The sequence below is a fragment of the Dipodomys spectabilis genome, unplaced genomic scaffold (genome assembly GCF_019054845.1).
Source record: "Dipodomys spectabilis isolate Male_0828 unplaced genomic scaffold, ASM1905484v1 ptg000173l, whole genome shotgun sequence".
In the NCBI taxonomy this organism is placed as follows: Eukaryota; Metazoa; Chordata; class Mammalia; order Rodentia; family Heteromyidae; genus Dipodomys; species Dipodomys spectabilis.
In genome coordinates, this window is record NW_024870850.1 from 655703 (window position 1) to 678052 (window position 22350).

Below are 22350 nucleotides of genomic sequence, written 5' to 3' on the forward strand. Positions count from 1 at the left end.
TATTTCATTCTGTAATGTTTTCAGAGTGTCTGCTTTGACTCCGAGGTCTTTGATTCATTTGGAGTTCATTCTGGTATAGCGTGATATATAAGGATCTAGCTTTAGTTTTCTTCAAGTTGTTAACTAATTTTGCCAGCACCATGTACTGAAGAGGCTGTCTTTCTTCCATTTTATTTTTTTTAGCTCCCTTATCGAAGATTAGATGGCTATAGGTCTGTAGGTTCATTTCTGGGTTTTCAATTGTATTCCATTGGTCCTGAGGTCTGTTCTTGTGCCAGTACCAATCTGTTTTGATTACTGTGGCTTTATAGTAGAGTTTGAAATTTGGTATTGATAATCCTCCAGCAGTGTTCTTTCTGTTGAGGATTGTTTTTGCTATTCGGGGTCTTTTATTGTTACACATGAATTTTTGTATTGCCTCTTCTATTTCCTTGAAAAATGAGGTTGGAATTTTGATGGGTATCACATTGAATTTGTAGATAGCCTTGGGAAGTATTGTCATTTTCACGGTGTTGATCTTTCCAATGCAGGAGCATGGGAGTTTTTGCCACTTTCTAAGTTCTGTTTTGATTTCCTTTTTCAAGTTTTTAAAGTTTTCTTCATAGGGGTCCTTCACTTCTTTGGTTAAGTTAGTTATTTTATTTTTTGTGGGGCTATTACTAAGGGAGATGCTTTCCTAATTTCAGCCCCACTTTTCTCATTGTTGGCATACAGAAAAGCCATTGATTTTTGAGGGTTAATTTTATACCTTGTTTCTTTGCCAAAGTTTTGAATCAGTTTGAGTAATTTGGGAGTGGAGTCTATGCGATTCTTTAAATACAAGATCATGTCATCTGCAAAGAGGGAGAGTTTTACTTCTTCTTTCCCTATTTGAATCCCCTTTATGTGTGCATCTTGTCTTATTGCTGTAGCTACGCATTCTAATACTAGATTGAAGATAAGTGGAGAGAGTTGACATCCTTGTCTTGTTCCTGAGTTAAGAGGAAATGGCTTTAGTTTTTCACCATTAAGTATAATGCTGGCTGTAGGTTTGTCGTATGCAGCCTTTATTGTATTGAGGAATGTTCCATGGATTCCTAATTTTTCCAAGACCTTCATCAACGAATCCCTTTGTTATCAAGCATTGTTGCCTCGTCATTTCCCCTCTTTGCCAACTTTTTAAAAAAAATTTTGTTTTTCGACATAATGTCTTGTATATCTCATTGTTGCAATGGGTCCACCAGCATCTCTTTTTATTATTATTATTATTTTTATTGTGAAAATACTGTACAGAGGGGTTACAATTACATGGGCAAGATAATGAGTATATTTCTTGTCATGCATTGTAGCCTCCTACTTTGTTTCCCCTTCCAATCCCTTATAGCCTCCCCCCAGCCCCCACCCAATCCTCCTCCCCCACCCCACCAAAGTTGTAAAGTTCATTTTCAACATAACAACCTCTACATCTCATTGTTGCAATGGGTCCACCTTTTTCTCTATTTAAATGATTTGTTTTTCCCCTTCCACTCCACAAATTATACCGACATCAAATACAGTGAAAGCAGGGGTTATATCGTGGGGGAGGGACATACAAAGCAACAAAGAAATAATCTTATAAATGTGTTAGAAATAATCGAATGCAAAAAAAATTTGAATACATATTGTAGGGTTTATTTCCCTAACATCAACTTATCTGACCTTTTCTGCTTGACTCAGACATATACTAGTTATTGCAAATAAGGGAAACCATGAGACCTAAATTTCTTTGGGCCTGGCATACTTTACTTAATATATTTTTTTCCAAGTCTTTCCAGTTCCTAACAAATGGGGCAATGTCATTCTTTCTGATGGAGGCATAGAATTCCATTGTGTATATATACCACATTTTCTTGATCCATTTATCTGCTGAGGGCCATCTGGGTTGGTTCCATATCTTAGCAATGGCAAATAAGGCTGCAATAAACATAGTCGTGTTGATAGCTTTAGTGTGGTCTTGGTTGTGAACATTTGGATAAATGCCCAAAAATGGGATTGTTGGTCATAGGGGAGCTCTATGTTGAGTCTTTAGTGAAACCTCCATACAGCTTTCCAAAGGGGTTGAACAAGACTAAAGTCCCCCCAACAATGCAGTAAGGGTCCCTTCTCTCCACATCCCCTGTAGCATCTGTTTTTGTTAGAGTTCTTGATATTAGCCATTCTAACTGGGGTGAGGTGGTATCTCAATTTTGTTTTGATTTGCATTTCTTTTATGGCTAGGGAGATTGAGCATTTCTTCTTGGGTCTATTGGCCATCCTTCTTTCCTCTTCAGAGAAGTTTCTCTTAAGTCTTTATCCCAGTTATTTATTGGGCAGTTGTTTCTTTGAAGATTTGTTATTGGGGGATTTAATTTTTTGTGTTGCAGATATATTTTAGATATGAGACCCTTGTCTGTTGTATGGCTAGTGAAGATCTTCTCCCAATTGGTGGGCTTTCTATTAATCTTGCTAGCTATGTGCTTTGCCCTACAGAAGCTCTGCAATTTCATGCAATCCCATTTGTCTAACCTTTCTTTGATTTTTTTGTGTTTCTGGGTCTCTATTAAGAAAATTTCAGCCTTTGCCAAAGAGTCCTAGGATATCTTCTACCCCCTCCTGTAATGTTTTCAGGGTGATTGCTTTGAAAAGTCTCAATTTTTATCACATGGTATTGTACATGTTCGTCTGTTGAAACATTTCTTTTTAACTGATCTTAGTTTAAAAAAGTTATAGACACTGTGAGTTCTGTATAAACTGGTGGAGAGCAAATTATTTCCTTTTCTCTGACTGACAAGCCTCAACTTCACTGAAGGATAAAGAATGAGGCCAAAGAAAGCATAATTTGTCACTCTTATAGAACAGTATTGTTTGTATAATTTGAAGCTTTGTGAATGGACGAGTTCAGGCCCGATCTAACTGTAAAAACATTACTTAATGCATACACTATATGGAAATCGTACAAAATGTTATTAACTTTAATCATTAATAGTTTAAACAGTACTCTATTACTATCTGCTATTCAAAAACCAAAGCTTCCTTGGGCCCTAGCAGGGGGCGGCTGTTGGAGCTCCCTCCTCCTGCATGCCCCATGCTGAGGGGTGGAGTATTTGGCTTTCAGAATCCCAGGCATTTAAAGAATGGCTTCAGTTGTCAAAAGGAGTACAAGAGGGCTGTGCTTTAGTAATGCACACCCTAGCAGAGGGGCTGGAGGTGCAGGACAGTCCTACTGTCAGAGCTAGGGGACTCTGGTGCACAGGACAAGACAAGGAGAGAAAGCAATCCCTTTGAAACAAAATCTGAAAATAAAAAATATGTTCACAGTGGTTTATATCAACAGTATGCATTTCATGACAGTAACATGTACAGACTCAGAGCACCCTAGGGGTCTTTATATCCTAAAGAAAATGAGCATTTACACTATTCATGGTTTGCACTGAATTAAAAAAAATCAATTGTACACTTACTCCTCCGACAGGATAAACTGTCCTGGGTGTACATCTTTAACACCATCATTAACGTTGTTTGCAAAAGGAATAGGGTATTTAAAAACAAAATCATTTTTCTTTCATTTACTGTTATAACTAGCAAATGCCATCCTTAAGTTGAAGAGCGGAGGGCCCACAGCACAGGTCTATCTGAGCAGGTTGACCGGCACGCATGTGCGGTCTGAAAAATGAAGGCTATCTATAATTCTATGGCACAAGTCCTGACTGAGAGGCAGGGTGAGGCTATTTCTTTGCTTGCTTTGTGACCATACCGCAGGGTGGCGTGACAGATCTCATGGCATTCGGCTTCTTTTTCTCTGCAGGCTTTAAAATCTGGAAGGAACACATCAGCCTCTAGTCCACGCTCATCATGGCCCCCGCATTGTCAAACTCTCCACAGTAGATTGGCGCAGAGAACAGAGTGACCAACTGCCTCTTCGCAAAAAATTCATATCCGTCTTCAACCACCTGATGGGCTCTACAAATAAGGTCCAAATCGTGCTTATGGAGGAATTTGGCAACCACTTCTGCACCAAACGTGATGGACACACCTCTGTCATTTTCACCTCAACCTAAGACATCTTTATCGGGGTCAGACCACAAAAGATCACAAAGAAGATATTGATCAGGCACATCAGTTGGTCACATAATTCGCCGAATCTGCTCCATAGATTGAAGATCTGGTGATGAGCCCCCATGACAGCAGAATATTTTCTCATCCACAATAGCTGCTATTGGCAAGCAGTTAAAACAGTCTGTGAAAGTCTTCCATAGTTTAATGTGTATCTTCTTTTACATTCATCATAAAACCCATAAATTCTATTGATGCTGGCGCACTCGTGGTTGCTTCTGAGAAGGAAGACCTTCTCGGGGTACTTGATCTTGTAGGCCAGTAAGAGGCAGATGGTCTCCAGGGACTGCTTCCCCCTGTCCAAGTAGTCCCCCAGAAAGAGATAGTTGCTTTCTGGCGGGAATTCCCCGCATTCTAAAAGTCGAAGCAAATCATAGTATTGCCCGTGGATGTCACCACATATTTTGAGTGGTGCTTCAAGTTCTAGTAGGATAGGCTGACTGAGAAAGATCTCGCGGGACTTCAAGCACAGTCCTCTGTTTTCATTCTCCTGCAGCTGGACATTCTTACCTGGCTTGGACCCTCTCACTTCAAGCAGCCTTTGGATGATGCTGTCGATGTTGAGTTTGTCGATATCTGCCATCGCCTTCCAGCCACTGGCCCTCCCGCAGCAGCGGCGCCTCCACCAGCAGCTCATGCCCGGGACTCAAGGCTCACTGCTTCCTCCTTCGATCCCTACCGAAACCACCGCTAATCTATTGCTTGACCCACTGGTTATTCAACAGAGTGTTGTTCAGCCTCCATGTGTTACAAGACTTTTTCTGTTGACTTTTGCTGTTAAGTTCTAATTTTATTCCCTTGTGGTCTGAGAGAATTCAGGGCATAACTTCAATGTTTCTGAATTTGGACAAATTTGCTATGTGATCTAAAATGTAGTCTGTTTTGGAAAATGTTCCGTGTGCTGCTGAGAAGAACATATATTCTGAGGCTGCTGGGTGAAATATTTCGCAGACCTCTGTTAAATCTAGTTGATCTATGTAATTGATTAGATCTGCGGTTTCTCTGTTGAGTTTTTGTCGGGTTGATCTATCTAGTGGGGATAGCGGTGGGTTATAAGTCCCCAACAATTAATGTCTTTGGATCTCTGTGAGATTTGAGGGAAAGTAGTGTTTCTTGGATAAATTTGGGTGTTGTGTTGTTTGGTGAATAGATATTTAGAACTGTAATATTCTCCTAAAAGAGAGATCCCTTAATTAGTATGTAGTGACCTTCTTTATCTCTTCTCAGAAATTTTAATTTGAACTCTCTTTTATCTGATATTAGGATAGCAACTCCTCTCTGTTTATGGGGGCCATTTGCGTGGTAGATTTTATTCCAGCCTTTCACTTTCTAAATATGTTTCTTTTTATGGCCAAGGTGTGACTCTTGAAGGCAGCATATAGAAAGATCTTGCCTTTTATGCCAACTATGTTGCTTAATTGGAGAGTTAAGCCCATGATATTGAGAGTTAGACAAGTTTACACTCCCACCAACTATACAGTAGTGTTCCCTTCGGTCCATATCCCCTCCAGCATCTGTTGTTATTAGAGTTCTTGATTATAGCCATTCTAACTGGGATGAAGTGGAATCTCAATGTTGTTTTGATTTGCCTTTCTTTTATGACTATCGAGTTTGAACATTTGTTCATATGTCCATTATTCTTTCTTATTTCCTCTTCAGAGAAATTTCTTAAGTCCTTAGCCACTTATTTATCATGCAGTTGTTTCTTTGAAGATTTGTTGTTGGGTGATTTATTTTTTTGAGCTCCAAATATATTTTAGATATGAGACCCTTGTCCATTGTTTGGCTAGTGAAGACCATCTCCCAATCCTTGGGCTTTCTATTGATCTTGTGAGCTATGTCCTTTGCCATGCAGAAGCTCTGCGGTTTCATGCAATCCCATTTATCCAACCTTTCTTTGGTTTGTTGTCTGTCTGGTCTTTATGTAGAAAATTTCTCTCTGTGTGAAGGAGCCCTAGAGTTTCTCCTATTCCTTCCTGTAATGTTTTTAGTGTGTCTCTTTTGACTTCGAGGGTATTGGCCATTGTTATTTCGTCTTCAGAGAAGTCTGTCTTTAAGTCTTCAGCCCAAGTTTTAATCGGTTGGTATTTTTCTGCATTACTCTTTGCTTAGCATTACTCTTTGCTTAGCTTCCTCCCCTTCATGCCATTCCTGTAGTTCTCTTTGAGTGTTCTCAGCCTGTTCACGCCATTCCTACCTTTCTCTTTGAGTATTCTCAAGCTGCTCATGCAAATCCTGTATCAGTTTTTCAGCAGCTTCCTCACGCTCATGATATTCCTGTATAAACCTTTTGTTTGCCTCCTCTCTCTCCCTATCACACTCATACAGAGTCCTTTGTAGGTTTTCAATCTTTTCATTTACCATGTTTACCATGTTTGTAGAGCTATTTGAGAACTCTCCTCTAGATTATTCATTATCTGTTCTGTCCCCTGATTATCATGAGTGGGAGTTGAGATACCCGGACTTGCCATTTTTCTTGTGTTTTTTTTTTTTTTCCAGCTTACTCTGCCCATTTGGGATGGAAGTAACACCAGTTTTTAGCTAGAACACTATCTTAAGGCAAGCATCAACTAATATCTGTAGTTGCACAGTCAAAAGTCTGCAGATACAATCTAGTTCAACAGATATATTTATTCAACATCAAACAACTCTATATTAAAGGGCTACGAACCACAAAGAAGAATTTGGCAAACCAGAAATTATTAGGTTTAGGGAGAGATGTGGGTAAAAATAGGAATAGAGGGATGTGGGAAGGCACAGGGAGAGTTAACTTAACCAAGTCCTAATCTCAAAGCGAGAATCAGGTTGGATAGGATGAAAGTAGAAAGAAAGAAAAAAAGAAGAAAGAGAAAGAGAAAAAAAGCGAAGAAAAATAGAAAAGCAAAAACTAAAAAGTGCGATGCTTAAAAATTATGCAAATTGAAAGTGAAATATTCAGATAAGAACGTGGATATAATGAGAGAAAGGGAGGGATATAAAGGATAAGTGAAAAACTTAAAAATAAAAATACTTAAAATATTATATAGGTATTAAGAGGTAGTACTGCTATTAAGGAATTTAAGTCTAAAAGGTTTTCAATTGAGTAATAAATTTCTGGATTAAGTGTGTACACAATTGGGGGGTAAAGTCTAATAGTCAACTACTGGTGTTTCTGAGGAGGTGGGGAACAGTAATTAAGTCACACAAAGAAGAACGAAAGAGAAGAAAAGGTGAAAAGAATGAGAAAGAAAGAAAAAGACGATCAAAAGTTCAGTAGAGCTAAACAAAAAACAAAAAAATAAAATTTTTTAAAAAGCAAAAGAAGAAAGAAAAACGAACACACCTATACCCCTAAAATAAAAATCATAAGAGGAAGAAAAAAAAAGTTACTAGAAAACAATTTTTTTAAAGGTAAAAATTAAAAAAAGTTTTAGAAAAAAAATTTTTTATAAAAGATACAAGAAAAAAAAAAAGTTCTTTGATTTTTTTGGGGAGGGTTGGGAAGATCCTGTATCTCCCTTGTGTCCCTAACCAGTCTCTTGTTGGAGTCACTGGTCTGCTTGTGGTGTTTGATTTTCCTGTGGCTTGATTGGTTTCTTAAGTCAGTTTGTTTGAGCAGCCAGAAAAATGCTCTGCTTTACCCAGGATTTTGTGATCCTCCTCTCAGGCTAGTTCAATGGGAGGGAGATCTGCTTTGAGTATCACAAAATGGGGAGATGGCTGTTTCCTCTAGTTTGGAGATGCTGTGATGAGGCTAGGTTCTGGGTAGAGTTGAGGCCTTTCAGCAAACAGTAGCTTTTCCCTGAGGGGCTAGCTTGTGAGAAACTCACAGAGCCCAGCCTGGAGTCATTCTCAGGGTTTATGTTTACTGAATTTCAATTGATTGTCAAGGCTGCTAAAGGGAGGGGCAGCCTCTGGCTCTGTTTACCTAGTGAAGACAGCCACTCCTGGGGCTGGCAGCCCAAGCTCGGTGACTTTTCCCTGGGTGGAGCTGAGTCTGGCAGGTCAGGTTAAGTTCTTGTGACCTGCTAAATGACTCTTGTTTTCTTCCAAGGCCTGAGTTGGAGCTAGCAGCTCAGCTGGGCTTTTGTCAGTATCAAAGATGGAGATCTCCTGTAGTGGGGGGTTGGGGGAAGGGTGGCCTTCCCTCTTCTGCTCCCTGAGTAGGAGTGAGGATATCAGACTTCTACTCATGCTGAGTCTTGGTTCCTGGGTCGTCTCTGGTCTGCGAACTGCAGGATGAAGATGTGTGCTCCTTGTCAGTTCTTGCTGGTGTTGAGTAGAATCCACTTGCCTGCCGCATCTGGCTCCTTCATCCCAGACTCTCGGTGTTGCAGGTATGGCTGCTACGGCTGCCGCCACTGCAGCCGCAGCCGCAGCCACATCTGCTGACAAGTGCTCAGATCTGTCTGTTTGCCTGGATTTCCCCTCTCTGGCCTAACTCTGTACTGTGATGGCACACTTGGTGTGATTCTCTGGCTTAGGACTGTTCACTGGAACACTAAAACTGCTTTCTATGTGAGAGCTTCTTTAGCCTCCAGCTTCTCCTCCGCTAACTTCCTGGAACTTTGTCTGTTTCAGTTTTTCTTCACTATGGAAGGTTTTTATTTGACCTTCTATAATGAAGGACAGTTTAGCTGGGTACAGTATTCTTGGTTGATAGTTGTTTGTCTTTAGGCATTTCATATATCATTCCAGGTTCTTCTTGCTTTGATTGTCTCTGCTGAGAAACCTGAGGTGATTCTACTTGGTTTCCCTTCATAGGTGATTGATCTTTTCTCCTTGACAGTTTTAAGGATCTTTTCCTAGTTCTGGATTGATCCTGTGTGGATTATAATGTGAGGGTGGGATGACCTATTCTGGTCTGGTCTATTTGGAGTTCTAAAAGCTACTGGTATCTGAATAGGACTATCTTTTTGCATGTGTGGGAAGTTCTCTGTTAGAATCCTGTTAAACAAATTTCCTAGACAATTAACTTCTGTCTCTAGGTGCTCCTGTATACTGATTATTCTCAGATTAGGCCTTCTGATGGTGTCTTTCAAGTGTTGAATAGATCTATCATATTTCTTGAATTTGTCTTGGATGGTTGTATGTTCTTTCTCTATAATATCTAGGCAGTCTTCAATCCCTGAAATTTGATCTTCTGCATGGTCTAACCTACTATCAATACTTTCTAATTTGTTTTTGATTTCTTTTCCTTCTAGTTGGTCGGCTTTGATGGCTTCAAATTCTTTGTTGAAGCTTTGTTTTAGATCTTGTATGAACTTTTTTCTTCCTTAATTTGGTATTCAGTGTTTATTCTCAAATCACTTAGTTGATTGGTTATGGTTTCCTTGTACTGCCATTCCTTCTGTTGGGTTCCATTCAGCATTCCCTTTGTGGTCTCCCTGACTTTTTTCAGCTCTCTGTTTATGGATTCCATGAATGCCTTTAGTGATCTTTATGTATTCTCATCCTGCTCTCTCAATTCCAGTATTACTCTTTGATTTGCTTCCTTCTGTTCACGCAATTACTGTAGTTCTCTTTGAGTGTTCTTAGCTTGCTCACGCCATTCCTGACTTTCCCTTTGTCTGTTCTATGCCAGCTCTCGCAATTCCTGTCTATGTCTTTGACTCATCTCATCCTGCTTACGGCATTACTTTATTTCTCTTTGAGTGTTCTCAGGTTGCTCACACAATTCCTGTATCAATCTTTGAGTAGTTTCCTCAAGCTCATGATATTCCTGTAGTGACCTTTAGTTTGCCTTCTCTCTCTCCCTATCATGCTCACATAGAGTCCTTTGCAGGTTTTCCATCTTTTCATTTACCATGTTTACCAGTAGTGTTTGTAGAGCTTTTTGGGAACTCTCCTCTGGATTATTCATTATCTGTTCTGTCACCTGATTATCATGAGTGGGAGTTGAGATACCCGGACTTGCCATTTTTCTTGTGTTTTTCCGGCTTGCTCTGTCCATTTGGGATGAAAGTAACACCAGTTTTTAGCTAGAACATTATCTTAAGGCAAGCATCAATCAAAGTCTGTAGTTGCACAGTCAAAAGTTTGCAGATACAATCTAGTTAAACAGATATATCTATTCAGCATCAAACAACTGTGTATTAATGGGTTACAAACCGCAAAGAATTTGACAAACCAATAATTATTAGGCTTAGGGAGAGGTGTGGGTAAAAATAGGAATAGAGGGATGTGGAAAGGCAGAGGGAGAATTAACTCAACTAAGTTCTAATCTCAAAGAGGGAAATAGGTTGGATAGAATGATAGTAGAGAAAGAGAAAAAAAGAAGACAAAAAAAGAAAAAAGAGAGAAGAAAAATCAGAAAACAAAATTAAAAATTAATGCGTGAAAAACATAAAAATTATGCAAATTTAAAAACGTAATATTCAGAGAAGAACATTGATAGGATAAGAGAAACGTAGGGATAGAAAGGAGATGTGAAAAATTTAAAAATAAAAGTGCATAAAATATTATATAGGCATAAAGAGGTAGTAATGCTATTATGGAATTTAAGTCTATGATGTTTTGAATTTAGTAATAAATTTCCAGATTAAGTGTGTATACAATGGGGGATAAGGTCTAATTATTGGCTATGGGTATATCTGAGGATGAGCAGAACAGCAATTTAGTCATGCAATGAAGAACAAAAGAGAAGAAAAAGTGAAAAGAATGAGATGGAAATTAAAAAAAATGATCAAAATGTCAGTAGAGCTAAAGAAAAAAAAGTTAAATAAAAGAAACAAAAGGAAAAAAGAACGAATAAAAAAGCACACACACATATACCCCTAAAATAAAAATTATAAGAGGAAGAAAAAAAAGTTAATAGAAAACAATTTAAAAAAAAGTTAAAAATTAAAAATTAAAGGTAATTTTAGAATTTTTTTTATAAATGGTATAAACAAAGAGTTCTTTCTTTTTTTGGGGGTGGGGGAAGAATGGCAAGATCCTGTATCTCCCTTGTGTCCCTAACCAGTCTCTTGTTGGAGTTTCTGGTCTGCTTGCGGTGTTTTTCCTGTGGATTGGTTGTTTTCTGAAGTCAGTTTGTTTGAGCAGGCAGAAAAATGCTCTGCTTGACCCAAGATTTTGTGATCCTCTTCTCAGGCTAGTTCAATGGGAGGGAGATCTGCTTTGAGTATCACAAAATGGGGAGATGGCTGTTTCCTCTAGTTTGGAGATGCTGTGATGAGGCTAGGTTCTGGGTAGAGTTGAGATCTTTCAGCAAACAGTCACCTTTCACTGAGGCGCTAGCTTCTGAGACACTCACGGAGCCCAGCCTGGAGCGATTCTCAGGGTTTATTTTTTCTCAATTTCAATTGATTGCCAAGGCTGCTAAAGGGATAGGCAGCCTCTGGCTCTGTTTACCCAGTGAAGAAAGTCACTCCTGGGTCTGTTGGCCAGGCTGGGTGACTTTTCCCTGGGTGGAGCTGAGCCTGGCAGGTCAGGTTAGGTTCTTGTGACCTGTTAAATGACTCTTGTTTTCTTCCAAGGCCTGAGTTGGAGCTATGTTTTCAAGTTGACAACATGTGTTAGATCCAAATTAAGTTGTATGTATAAAGCACATTTTGTTTTTAATATATATTTTATTGTAAAGATTCTGTACCAGAGAAGTTACAGTTAAATAAGTAAGGTAATGAGTACATTTTCTATTGAGCATTGTTACCCCCTCCTTTGTTTTTCCCTACCATCTCTTTCCTGTCAACCTCCCCAACTACTTCCCCCCAAGATTGTATAGTTCATTTTCAACATTGTGTCTTGTACATCTCATTGTTACAATGGGTCAACCTTTATCCTTATTTCAGTGTTTTGTTATTTCCTTTCCCCTCTCGCAAATTATAAAAATGTATATACAAGATCCAGGGCATCCATATCAAATACAATGAAAACAGAGGTTATACCAAGGAGGATGAATATACAAGGGAAACAAAATAATCACAAAGTACATTAAAAATATATTAAAACAAGAATAACAAAAGATAAAACCCCTTGTGTCCCTACCTTGGTATTCATTTCATTTAATATCATCTTATATGGTCATATGTATATAGCTTTTGGCCTTTTCTGCTTGTCCTAGACATGTACTAGTTATTGCAAATGAGGGGAACTATGGGACCTATGCTTCTTTGGGCCTGGCTTACTTCCCATAGTGCAATTTTTTCCAAGTCTTTCCATTTCCTAACAAAGGAGGCATTGTCATTTTTTTCTGATGGAGGCATAGAATTCCATTATCTCTCTCTCTCTCTCTTACATTTTCTTCATCCACTCATCTATTGAGGGAATCTGGGTTGGTTCCATATCTAAACTATGGTGAATAATGCTTCGATAAACATAGTTGTGCTGGTAGCTTTAGTATGGCCTTGTTTGTGATCATTTGGGTAAATGCCCAGAAGTGTGATTGCTCAGTCATAGGGGAGCTGTATGTGTATTCTTTTGAGGAACCTCCATACTACTTTCCAGATTGTGTGAACAAGTTTACACTCCCACCAATAGTGCAGTTGTCTTCAATTTTGGTCATATCCTCCCCAGCATCTGTAGTTGTTAGATTTCTGGATTATAGCCATTCTAACGGGGGTGAGATGGAAGCCATTTCTCCCTATGTCTATTGGAGATTTTTATTTCCTGTGCAGAGAAGTCTCTCCTTAGGTCTTTAGCACACTTATTAATGGGGCAGTTGTTTCTTTGAGGATTTTTTTTGGGGAGATTTAATATTTTGAGGTCTGAGTATATTTTAGATATGAGGCCCTGTCTCTTGTAGATATTCTTCCAATCTGTGTGGTTTTTATTGATCTTGCTAGCTATGTCCTTTGCCATGCAGAAGCTCTTCAATTTCATGCAATCCCATTTGTCCAACCTTTCTTTGAATTGTTGTGTTTCTGGGTCCTTATTAAAAAAATTCAGCCTTATTAAAAAAAATTCTTATTCACAGGCTGAATAAGAGTTACTCTTATTCTTTTCTGTAATGTTTCCAGGGTGTCTGCTTTGACTTCAAGGTCTTTGATCCATTAGGAGTTGATTCTGGTGCAGAGTGATATGTAAGTATCTAACTTTATTTTACAGCTGTTTAACCAATTTTACCAGCACCATTGATTGAAGAGGCAGTCTTCTGTCTATCCTATTTTTTTGGCCCCTGTATTGAAGATTAGGTGGCTATATATCTGGGGGTTCATTTTTGGGTCTTCAGTTCAATTCCATTGGTCCTTGGGTCTGTTCTTTAGCCAGTAACAAGCTGTTTTGATTACTATGTCTTTGTAGTAGAGTTTGTAGTTTGGTATTAATATTCCTTCAGTAATGTTCTTTCTGCTAAGGACTGTATTTGGCATTCAGGGTCTTTTATTGTTACATATGAAGTTTTGATTGATTATTCTATTTCACTGAAGAATGAAGTTGGTATATTGGTGGGTGTCGCATTGAATTTGTAGATAGCCTTTGGCAGTGTTGCCATTTTCACAATGTTATTTCTCGAAATCCAGGAGCATGGGAGGTTTTTTCACTTCCTGAGTTCTACTTTACAGTTTTCTGACTTTTATCCAATTTTACCACCCTTGAGTGTGCACGTGTGTGAGTGGGCCTGGGGGACTTCTTTGTCAAATTCATTTTTAGGTCTTCTGATCTGTTTTGTTTTTTTGAGCTTTGTATTTATTTATTTTTTAATTCATTGCTTTTAATTTGTTGGTTTTAAGTGTGAGTTTGGGCAAGTACAATGCTGAGTATGTGAGTAGGGCTGTGTAGTAATTTGTGTTATAATGACTCCTGCAGTACTCTCTTTGCTTCAGATCACTTTGTCATATGGGGTCTTTTGTGCTACTGGTTAAGATTTGGATTGAATTTTTTACTGCTTTGAAGAGTGTCTTTGGGATTTCTTACAAAGTTTGCTTTAATTCTATATATCATTGTGTATGACACAGATGTTTTCACAATATTCCTTTTCCACACCATGACCAATGGAGATATTTTATTTCTTCTTATGTCTTGTACTTTGTTGGTTTTGTTGTTTGATCTCTTTCATTTCCTTGGTGACATTTATAGCTAGGTATTTCAGATAGTTTACATTGGGAAGTGGAATTTGATGATTTCCCTGACTTCTCCCTCAGTCTTGTGATTGTTGTTTTGTAGACAACTTGGCTGAATGTGTTTACCTTGCTTTTGTGATTATTTTTTTAAGTATCATACTGTTCATTTCTTGAAAGTGACAGTTGTTTTGTTGGTCTTGGGGCCTGAACTCTGAGCCTGGGTGCTGTCCCTCAGCTCTTCAGCTTAAGGCTAGTGCTCTACTACTTGAGCCACAGAACCACTTCCTGGTTTTTCTGCTTATGTGGTGCTGACGAATCAAACTCAGGGCCTCATGCATGGAACACAAGCCCTCTACCACTCTTCCCAGCCCCAAAATGACAGTTTTAATGTACTGGGTCACATGTAATTGATTTCCCTGCAGAACTGAGTCTGTTACAAGCAATTTTCACCATAGAAGCTCAATGTGATCTTCAGTGAAGGTTTTAGAGGTCTTATTCCTTAGTCCCCCAGCCTAACACAGTTCTGACCAAGCTTGTGGCTTTTATTTACCCTGTCAACCATCAACTCCCAGTTTACTCTGCTCTTGGCCATTGTTTCCAATCTTAGAAGCTGCTGAGCTGTGATTCCCCCCACAACTGAAAGGAAAGCTTAGAGATGTAGCTGGCCCAATGTTCGTCTCACCTGAGGCCTCTCACCTTAGTTTCACTCACAGCTTTTATGTAGGTGTGTTCAATGTTTCTCTGCTGAGGTGAAGTTTTTCTGTGGGGATGTACTGAAGCTTATTCTTGTTAGTAGTTCAGGTGATGCCACAACTGCAATGATTGTGTATTCACGCTACCTGAAATCCACTCTGGGGTTATTGATTGATTCCAAGCTACTTTGCTTCCTGGCCTCATTTTCTTAGTTCTTCTGCTGTAAGTCATGTGAAAGACTTACTTTTTACTAGAGGGTTCCCACAATGAAGACTAAAAGATATTGTTACTCCATCACATCACTGCTCTCTTCTCTTCTTCTCTTTATTGTTGTTGGTTTATTTTTTTTCTACCATTTTTGGACACTCAGGAACAATGCCCAGGCCCTGAGTTCAAGCCCCTTCCTTTCCTCCCCCTCCACACTCCCCCCCCCCCCGCTCCAACACAATTAAAAATGTTCTTGTTTAAACAGATTGTAAGAAGTGCTCCGTTACAAGAAATAATTGTATATATTTATTGTCCCAAGTTCTATGTATCAAATTAGTGAAAAATGATTAATCAACAATAAATTAAAAATATATCTAGGCATGGAGGAGGAAACTATGATGCTTTGCATATTTTAATCTTAAGTGAAAATCAAAAGATTTTCTACATTGTAATCATTTTTTTGTTTCTCTTTCTGTTTTTTTTTTTTTCACTCCAGCCTCCACCTGAATTGTAAAGTTCATTTTTCGACATAGCCTCTTGTACATCTCATTGTTGAAATAGGTCCACCTGTATCCCTATTTGAACTATTTGGTTTTTTCCTTGCCCTCCACAAATTATATCAACATCAAATACAGTGAAAACATGGGTTATACCATGGGGGTGGGACATAAAAAGCAACAGAAAAATTACATGGTACCTTATAAATTCATTAGAAACAATAGCAAGGAAGAAAAAAAATCACTTGTACCCTTATATTAACACCATCTTATCTGACTTTGTCCTTTTGTTGCAGACATATACAAATCACTGCAACTAAGGGAAACCATGGGACCTATGTTTCTTTGAGCCTGGCTTACTTCACTTAATATAATTTTTTCTAAGTCTTCCCATTTCCTAACAAATGGGGTAATGTCATCCTTTCTGACAGAATTCCATTATCTATCTGTCTATCTATCTATCTTTCTATCTATCTATCTATCTATCTATCTATCTATCTATCTATCTATCTATCTATCTATCTATCTATCTATCTATCTATATTACATTATCTTGATCCATTCATCTAGTGAGTGCCATCTGGGTTGGTTCTATACCTTACCTATGGTAGATAATGCTGCGATAAATATAGTTGTGCTGGTAATTTTAGTATGGACTTGTTTGTGATCATTTGGGTAAATGCCCAAAAGTGGGATTTCTGGGTCATAGGGGAGCTCTAGCTGTAGTCTTTGGCGGAACCTTCATTCAACTTTCCAAAGTAGTTGAACCAGTTTACACTCCCACCAACAATGCAGTAGGATTCCTTTTTTTCCACATCCCCTCCAGCATCTATTGTTATTAGAGCTCTTGAATATAGCCATTCTAATTGGGGTGAGGTAGAATATCTATGTTTTTTTGATTTGCATTTCTTTTTTTTTGTATTTCAAATTTTTTTAATACCATAGAGAGGGGTTACAATTACATGAGCAAGGTAATGAGTACATTTCTTATTCAGCATTGTTGCCTCTTCTTTTGTTTCCCCTTACCGTCCCTTTCAATCACCCCCACCCTCTCCCGCACCAAAATTGTAACGTTCATTTGCCAACATAGTCTCTTGTACATCTCATTGTTACAATGGGTCAGCCTGTATCCCTATTTAAACAATTTGTAAAATTCTCCCTCTTTGCAGATGACATGATATTGTATTTAAAGAATCTCACGGACTCCACTCCCCAATTACTCAAACTGATACAAAACTTTGGCAAAGTAGCAAGGTATAAAATTAACCTTCAAAAATCAATGGCCTTTCTGTATGCCAACAATGAGAAAAGTAGGGCTGAAATTAGGAAAGCAACTCCATTTGTAATAGCCCAACAAAAAATAAAATACCTAGGAATTAACTTAACCAAAGAAGTGAAGGACCTCTATGATGAAAACTATAAAAACTTGAAAAAGGAAATCAAAACAGAACTTAGAAAATGGGAAAAACTCCGATGCTCTTGCATTGCAAAGAGTAACATCGTGAAAATGGCAATACTTCCCAAGGCTATCTACAAATTCAATGCAATACCCATCAAAATTCCAACCTCATTCTTCAAGGAAATAGAAGAGGAAGTCCAAAAATTCATATGGAACAATAAAAGACCCCGAATAGCAAAAACAGTCCTCAACGGAAAGAACACTGCTCGAGGAATATCACTACCAAATTTCTAACTCTATTATAAAGCCATAGTAATCAAAACAGCTTGGTACTGGCACAAGAACAGACCTTAGGACCAATGGAATAGAATTGAAAACCCAGAAATGAACCTACAGACCTATAGCTATCTAATCTTTGATAAGGGAGCTAAAAAAATACAATGGAAGAAAGACAGCCTCTTCAGTAAATGGTGCTGGCAAAATTGGTTAACTACTTGTAGAAAACTAAAGCTAGATCCTTATGTATCAGCCTGCACCAGAATCAATTCCAAATGGACCAAAGACCTCAGAGTCAAAGCAGACACTCTGAAAACATTACAGGATGGAATAGGAGAAACCCTAGGTCTCCTTGGCTCAGGCCGAAATTTTCTGAATAGAGACCCAGAAACACAACAAATCAAAGAAAGGTTGGACAAATGGGATTTCATGAAGTTGCAGAGCTTCAGCATGGCAAAGGACGTAGCCAGCAAGATCAACAGAAAGCCCAAGGATTGGGAGAAGATCTTCACTAGCCATACAACGGACAAGGGTCTCATATCTAAAATATACTTGGAACTCAAAAAATTAAATCCCCCAACAACAAATCCTCAAAGAAAAAACTGCTCAATAAATAAGTGGGCTAATGACTTAAAGAGAAACTTCTCTGAAGGAGAAAGAAGGATGGCCAATAGACACATGAAGAAATGCTCAACCTCCCTAGCCATTAAAGAAATGCAAATCAAAACAACATTGAGATACCACCTCACCCCAGTTAGAATGGCAAAAATCAAGAACTGTAATAACAACAAATGCTAGACGGGATGTGGACAGATGGAACCCTTACTTCATTGTTGGTGGGAGTGTAAACTTGTTCAACCACTTTGGAAAGTAGTATGGAGGTTCCTCATAAGACTCCACATACAGCTCCCCTATGACCCAGCAGTCCCACTTTGGGGCATTTACCCAAATGTTTACAAACAAGACCACACTAAAGCTACTAGCACAACTATGTTTATTGCAGCACTATTTACCATAGGAAAGATCTGGAACCAACCCAGATGCCCCTCAGTAGATGAATGGATCAAGAAAATGTGGTATATATACACAATGGAATTCTATGCCTCCATCAGAAAGAATGACATTGCCCCATTTGTTAGGAAATGGAAATACTTGAAAAAAATTATATTAAGTGAAGTATGCCAGGCCCAAAGAAACATAGGTCCCATGATTTCCCTTATTTGCAATATCTAGTATATGTATGAGTCAAGCAGAAAAGGTCAGATAAGGTGATGTTAGGAAAATGAACCCTAAGATATGTATTTTAAATGTTTTTTTTCTTTCATGCATTTGTTTCTAATGCAATTATAAGATTTTTTTCTTTGTTGCTTTGTATATCCCTCCCCCACAGTATAACCCCTGTTTTCACTGTATTTGATGTCGGTATAATTTGTGGAGGAGAAGGGGAAAAACAAGTCGTTTAAATAAGGATACAAGTGGACCTGTTTCAACAATGGGAAGTACAAGTTGTCATGTTGAAAGCGAACTTTACAACCTGGGGGGGAGAGGAGTGGGTAGGGGGTAGGGAGAATGGGAAAGGATGGGAAGGGTAAAAAAAGGAGGAGGCTATAATGCTTGATGAGAAATGTACTCACTCTCTTGCCCATGTAATTGTAACCCCTCTGTACAGTATTTTCACAATAAAAAAATAAAAATTAAAAAAACAAGTTGTTCTTCTTGAAATGCCCTGGGTATAGTCATTTGTTTGTTTGTTTTTTTTTTAGTTTTCTGTTCTCTTTGTCTTGTATACGAATTTACGTGATCTGTGGAAAGGAAAGTGAATCATAGAAAAATAAGGAGAAAGGATGATCAAATACAGCAGTGTTACTCACTTGGCACTATGTTGGAAATGAAGTATACAATTAGTGGGAATGTAATATGGAGGGGTAAGCAGGAGAAAATGAGCGGGGGTGATAGTTTTTTTTGGGGGTCCGGTCGTGGGGCCTGAACTCTGGGCTTGGGCACTGTCCCTCAGCTCTTCAGCTCAAGGCTAGTGCTCTACCACTTGAGCCAGAGTGCCACTTCCTTCTTTTTTCTTATGTAGTGCTGAGGAATTGAAGCCAGGGCCTCGAGCATGGAAGGCAAGTGCTCTACCACTGAACCACCTTCCCAGCCTGGGGGTGACAGTCTTTAAGAACAAATGTAATTATTACCTTACTTTTGTATTTGTAACCCCTCTGTTCATCACATGATAATAAAGATATTAAAAAAGAAGAAAAGCTGCTGATTTTTGTTGGTTAATATCAGATCTTTCTTCCTTGCCATAGTTTCAAATGAGCTTAAGTAACTTGGGAGAGGAGTCTGTGGGTTTCTTTAAATACAGGATCATGCCATCTGGGAAGAGGGAGAGTTTCACTTCTTTTCATATTTGGATCCCCTTTATGTTTATCTCTTCCCTTCGCAAGCATTAGGTAGGAATTTCAATATTATATTAAAGAGGAGTGGAGAAAGTAGTGTTCCCTGTCTCATTCTTGATTTTGGTGGAAATAGTTTTAAATTTTCATTGTAAATTATCATACTGTCTGTTTGTCCTATACAATCTTTATTATATTAAGGAATGTTCCATGGTTTCCTAGCTTCTCCCTACCTTTTACCATAAAGGGCTAGTGGTTCTTATCTAATACTTTTTGTTATCTATTGAGGTGATCATGTAGTTCTTGTCCTTGTTTCTGTTGTTGTGTTGAATTACATTAATTCCCTTGCAAATATTGAACCAGCTTTGCATTCTTGGAATGAGTCCTGTTTGATCATCGTGTATGATTCTTTTGATTAGTTGTTAAATTCCATTGGCCAGAATTTTATTGAGAAGCCTTTGCTGTTCATCAACGAAATAGGTATATAATTCTCTTTCTTTGATGATTCCCTCTTGCTTTAAAGCATTGATTTTAGCGTAGAGGTCTTTTTCAGGTCTTTTCTTAGGTTTTGAATGCTAGGTATATTTTATAGCCAATATTTGAAGGCATATATGAAATCAATTGTGATTTCAAGTTCAGTTACTTTTATTTAATGTGTTAAAAATTAAGTTTGTTTCAAACAGATAAAAGAGAAGTTATTTTTCCAATTCCAAATAGATTGACTTTTAAATGTAATTTTTGTATTACTTTAAAGTTTCTTGGATATAGGGTAAAAATGGATTTCATTGCAATAATTTTATATGGACCCATAAATTTTTTGGATCTCATATGCCTTTATCCAGTAAGTTTTGTTCCTCTGCTATTTTAAATAATCCTAATGGCCTGCAGCATTTTATTTTATTCATGCATGTAAAATCCCTCATGTTTTCATAGAATATATCTAAAGCTTTTGAAAGGTACAGAAAATCAGATAAAAATTTTCATATAGCATTTGACCCCTAATTACGCCCTGTCCCCCACAAAACCAAGATAGGCAAATCATATCTCACGGGTCAAATCCAGCCTGCTTTTTATGAATAAAGTTTTCTTGGGGCACAAAAGAAATCTAATTTCATGTAGATATGTTTTCCTCATTCCCTTCTTCTTATTTCTCTACTACTTATCTTTGAGCTTCTCTTTTACGTGCCATTGGCTCTCTCCCTGCATGGCATCCATAAAAATTTGCTTCAGCACATCAAACCATCCATGTATTCATAGTCTTCATTCCTTCATTTAAGAGAAAAGAGGGTTGTGTGAATTTAGTGAAATCTCAACTATGACGAAGTTAGTAGGAATTACACAAAACTATGCCAAACACTAAAATCAAATATTTTCCCATCCACTTCATATAACACAATGAGGATTCAGTATTTTACACAGTAATATAAAATCAAATGTAATAATGAAATTGTAAAGTAAGAAAGCTAGACAAAACTCTAGAAACTGACAAAGTATTTTGATCATATCTGGATTACCATAGGGAAGAAGTTGGAAATATAGTATACTTACATGTTCATTTGTTAAACAGCAAGCCCTCATAAAACTTCCTTCATTATACACTGCATTCTCCCAAACCACAAGGGAATTAAATTAGAATTCAACACCAGAAGCCCCCAAAGGAAATCTTGTAACACATGGAAGCTTAACAACCCACTATTGAATCTCGAGTGGGGCAATGAAAAGATTACAAAGGAAATTCATATGATATTCAACAAATTCATGATATTCAACAAAATGATCACACAAATTTCCAGCTCCTCTGGGACACAGCAAAGGCAGTACTCAGAGGCAGGTTTATAGCTCTGAGTTCCTATATCAACAAATTGGAAAGACTTGAAACCAACAATTTAATGAAGCACCTAAAGCTTCTTGAAAAAGAACAACAAGGGCTGGGAAGGTGGCTCAATGGTGGAGTACTTGCCGTGCACGCATGAGGCCCTGGGTTCGATTCCTCAGCACCACATAAGCAAAAAGAAAAAAGCCAGAAGTGAAACTGTGGCTCAAGTGGTAGAGCACTATCCTTGAACTGAAGAGCTGAGGGACAGTGTCCCGGCCCCACGACTGGCCACCAACAAAGAAAACAAAACAATAAATTAAACCCCAATCCACTGGACAGACACCAATAATTAAAATTAAATCGAAAGGAAATCAATTAGAGTAAAAAAACCTATAGAAAAAATGAACAAGACAAAGAGTTCCTTCTTTGTAAAATGAATAAAATTGACAGAACCTTAGTAAATCTTATCAGAAAAAGAAAACACACCAAATGACGAAACTCAGAGATGACAGTGGAAACATCACTACAGAAACAGCCAAGATTCAGAATATAATAAGGGGATACTTCGCAAACATTTATGCTAATAAATTTGAGAATCTGAAAGATATGGATAAATTTCTAGCAAATATTGACATGCCCTAAACTAAGATCATGTAAAACAACAGACTTGTATCAAGCATCAAAATAGAAGCAGAAATAAAAGAGCTCCCAGCCAACAAAAGTCCAGGAATATATATTCCTGGATGTATAGCTGAATTCTACAAGGCATTTAAAGCAGAACTTACAACAATACTCTTCTTTCTCTTTTATAAAAAAGAAAGCAAAAATTCACTACCACATTCTTTTTATAAAACCAGCATAACCCTCATCCCAAAACGAGGGAGGGACTCATTAAAGGACGTCAACCATAGACACATTTTTTTTTTGTTCAATATCTTTCCAACTTCTCAAAAAAATATTGGCCAATCGACTTCAACAACTC

The 22350-nt window shown here is 38.0% G+C and overlaps 1 long non-coding RNA gene and 1 pseudogene across 1 annotated transcript; one reads left to right on the forward strand and one right to left on the reverse strand.

Annotated features, from left to right (window-relative positions):
• The first annotated feature begins 3227 nt into the window (after positions 1-3227).
• Positions 3228-19650, forward strand: LOC122119732. Its single transcript, XR_006149605.1, has 3 exons — positions 3228-3595; positions 7904-7906; positions 19638-19650. It is a non-coding gene; the product is annotated as an uncharacterized LOC122119732 (long non-coding RNA).
• LOC122119731 lies at positions 3723-4699 on the reverse strand (annotated as a pseudogene).
• Positions 19651-22350: the final 2700 nt, after the last annotated feature.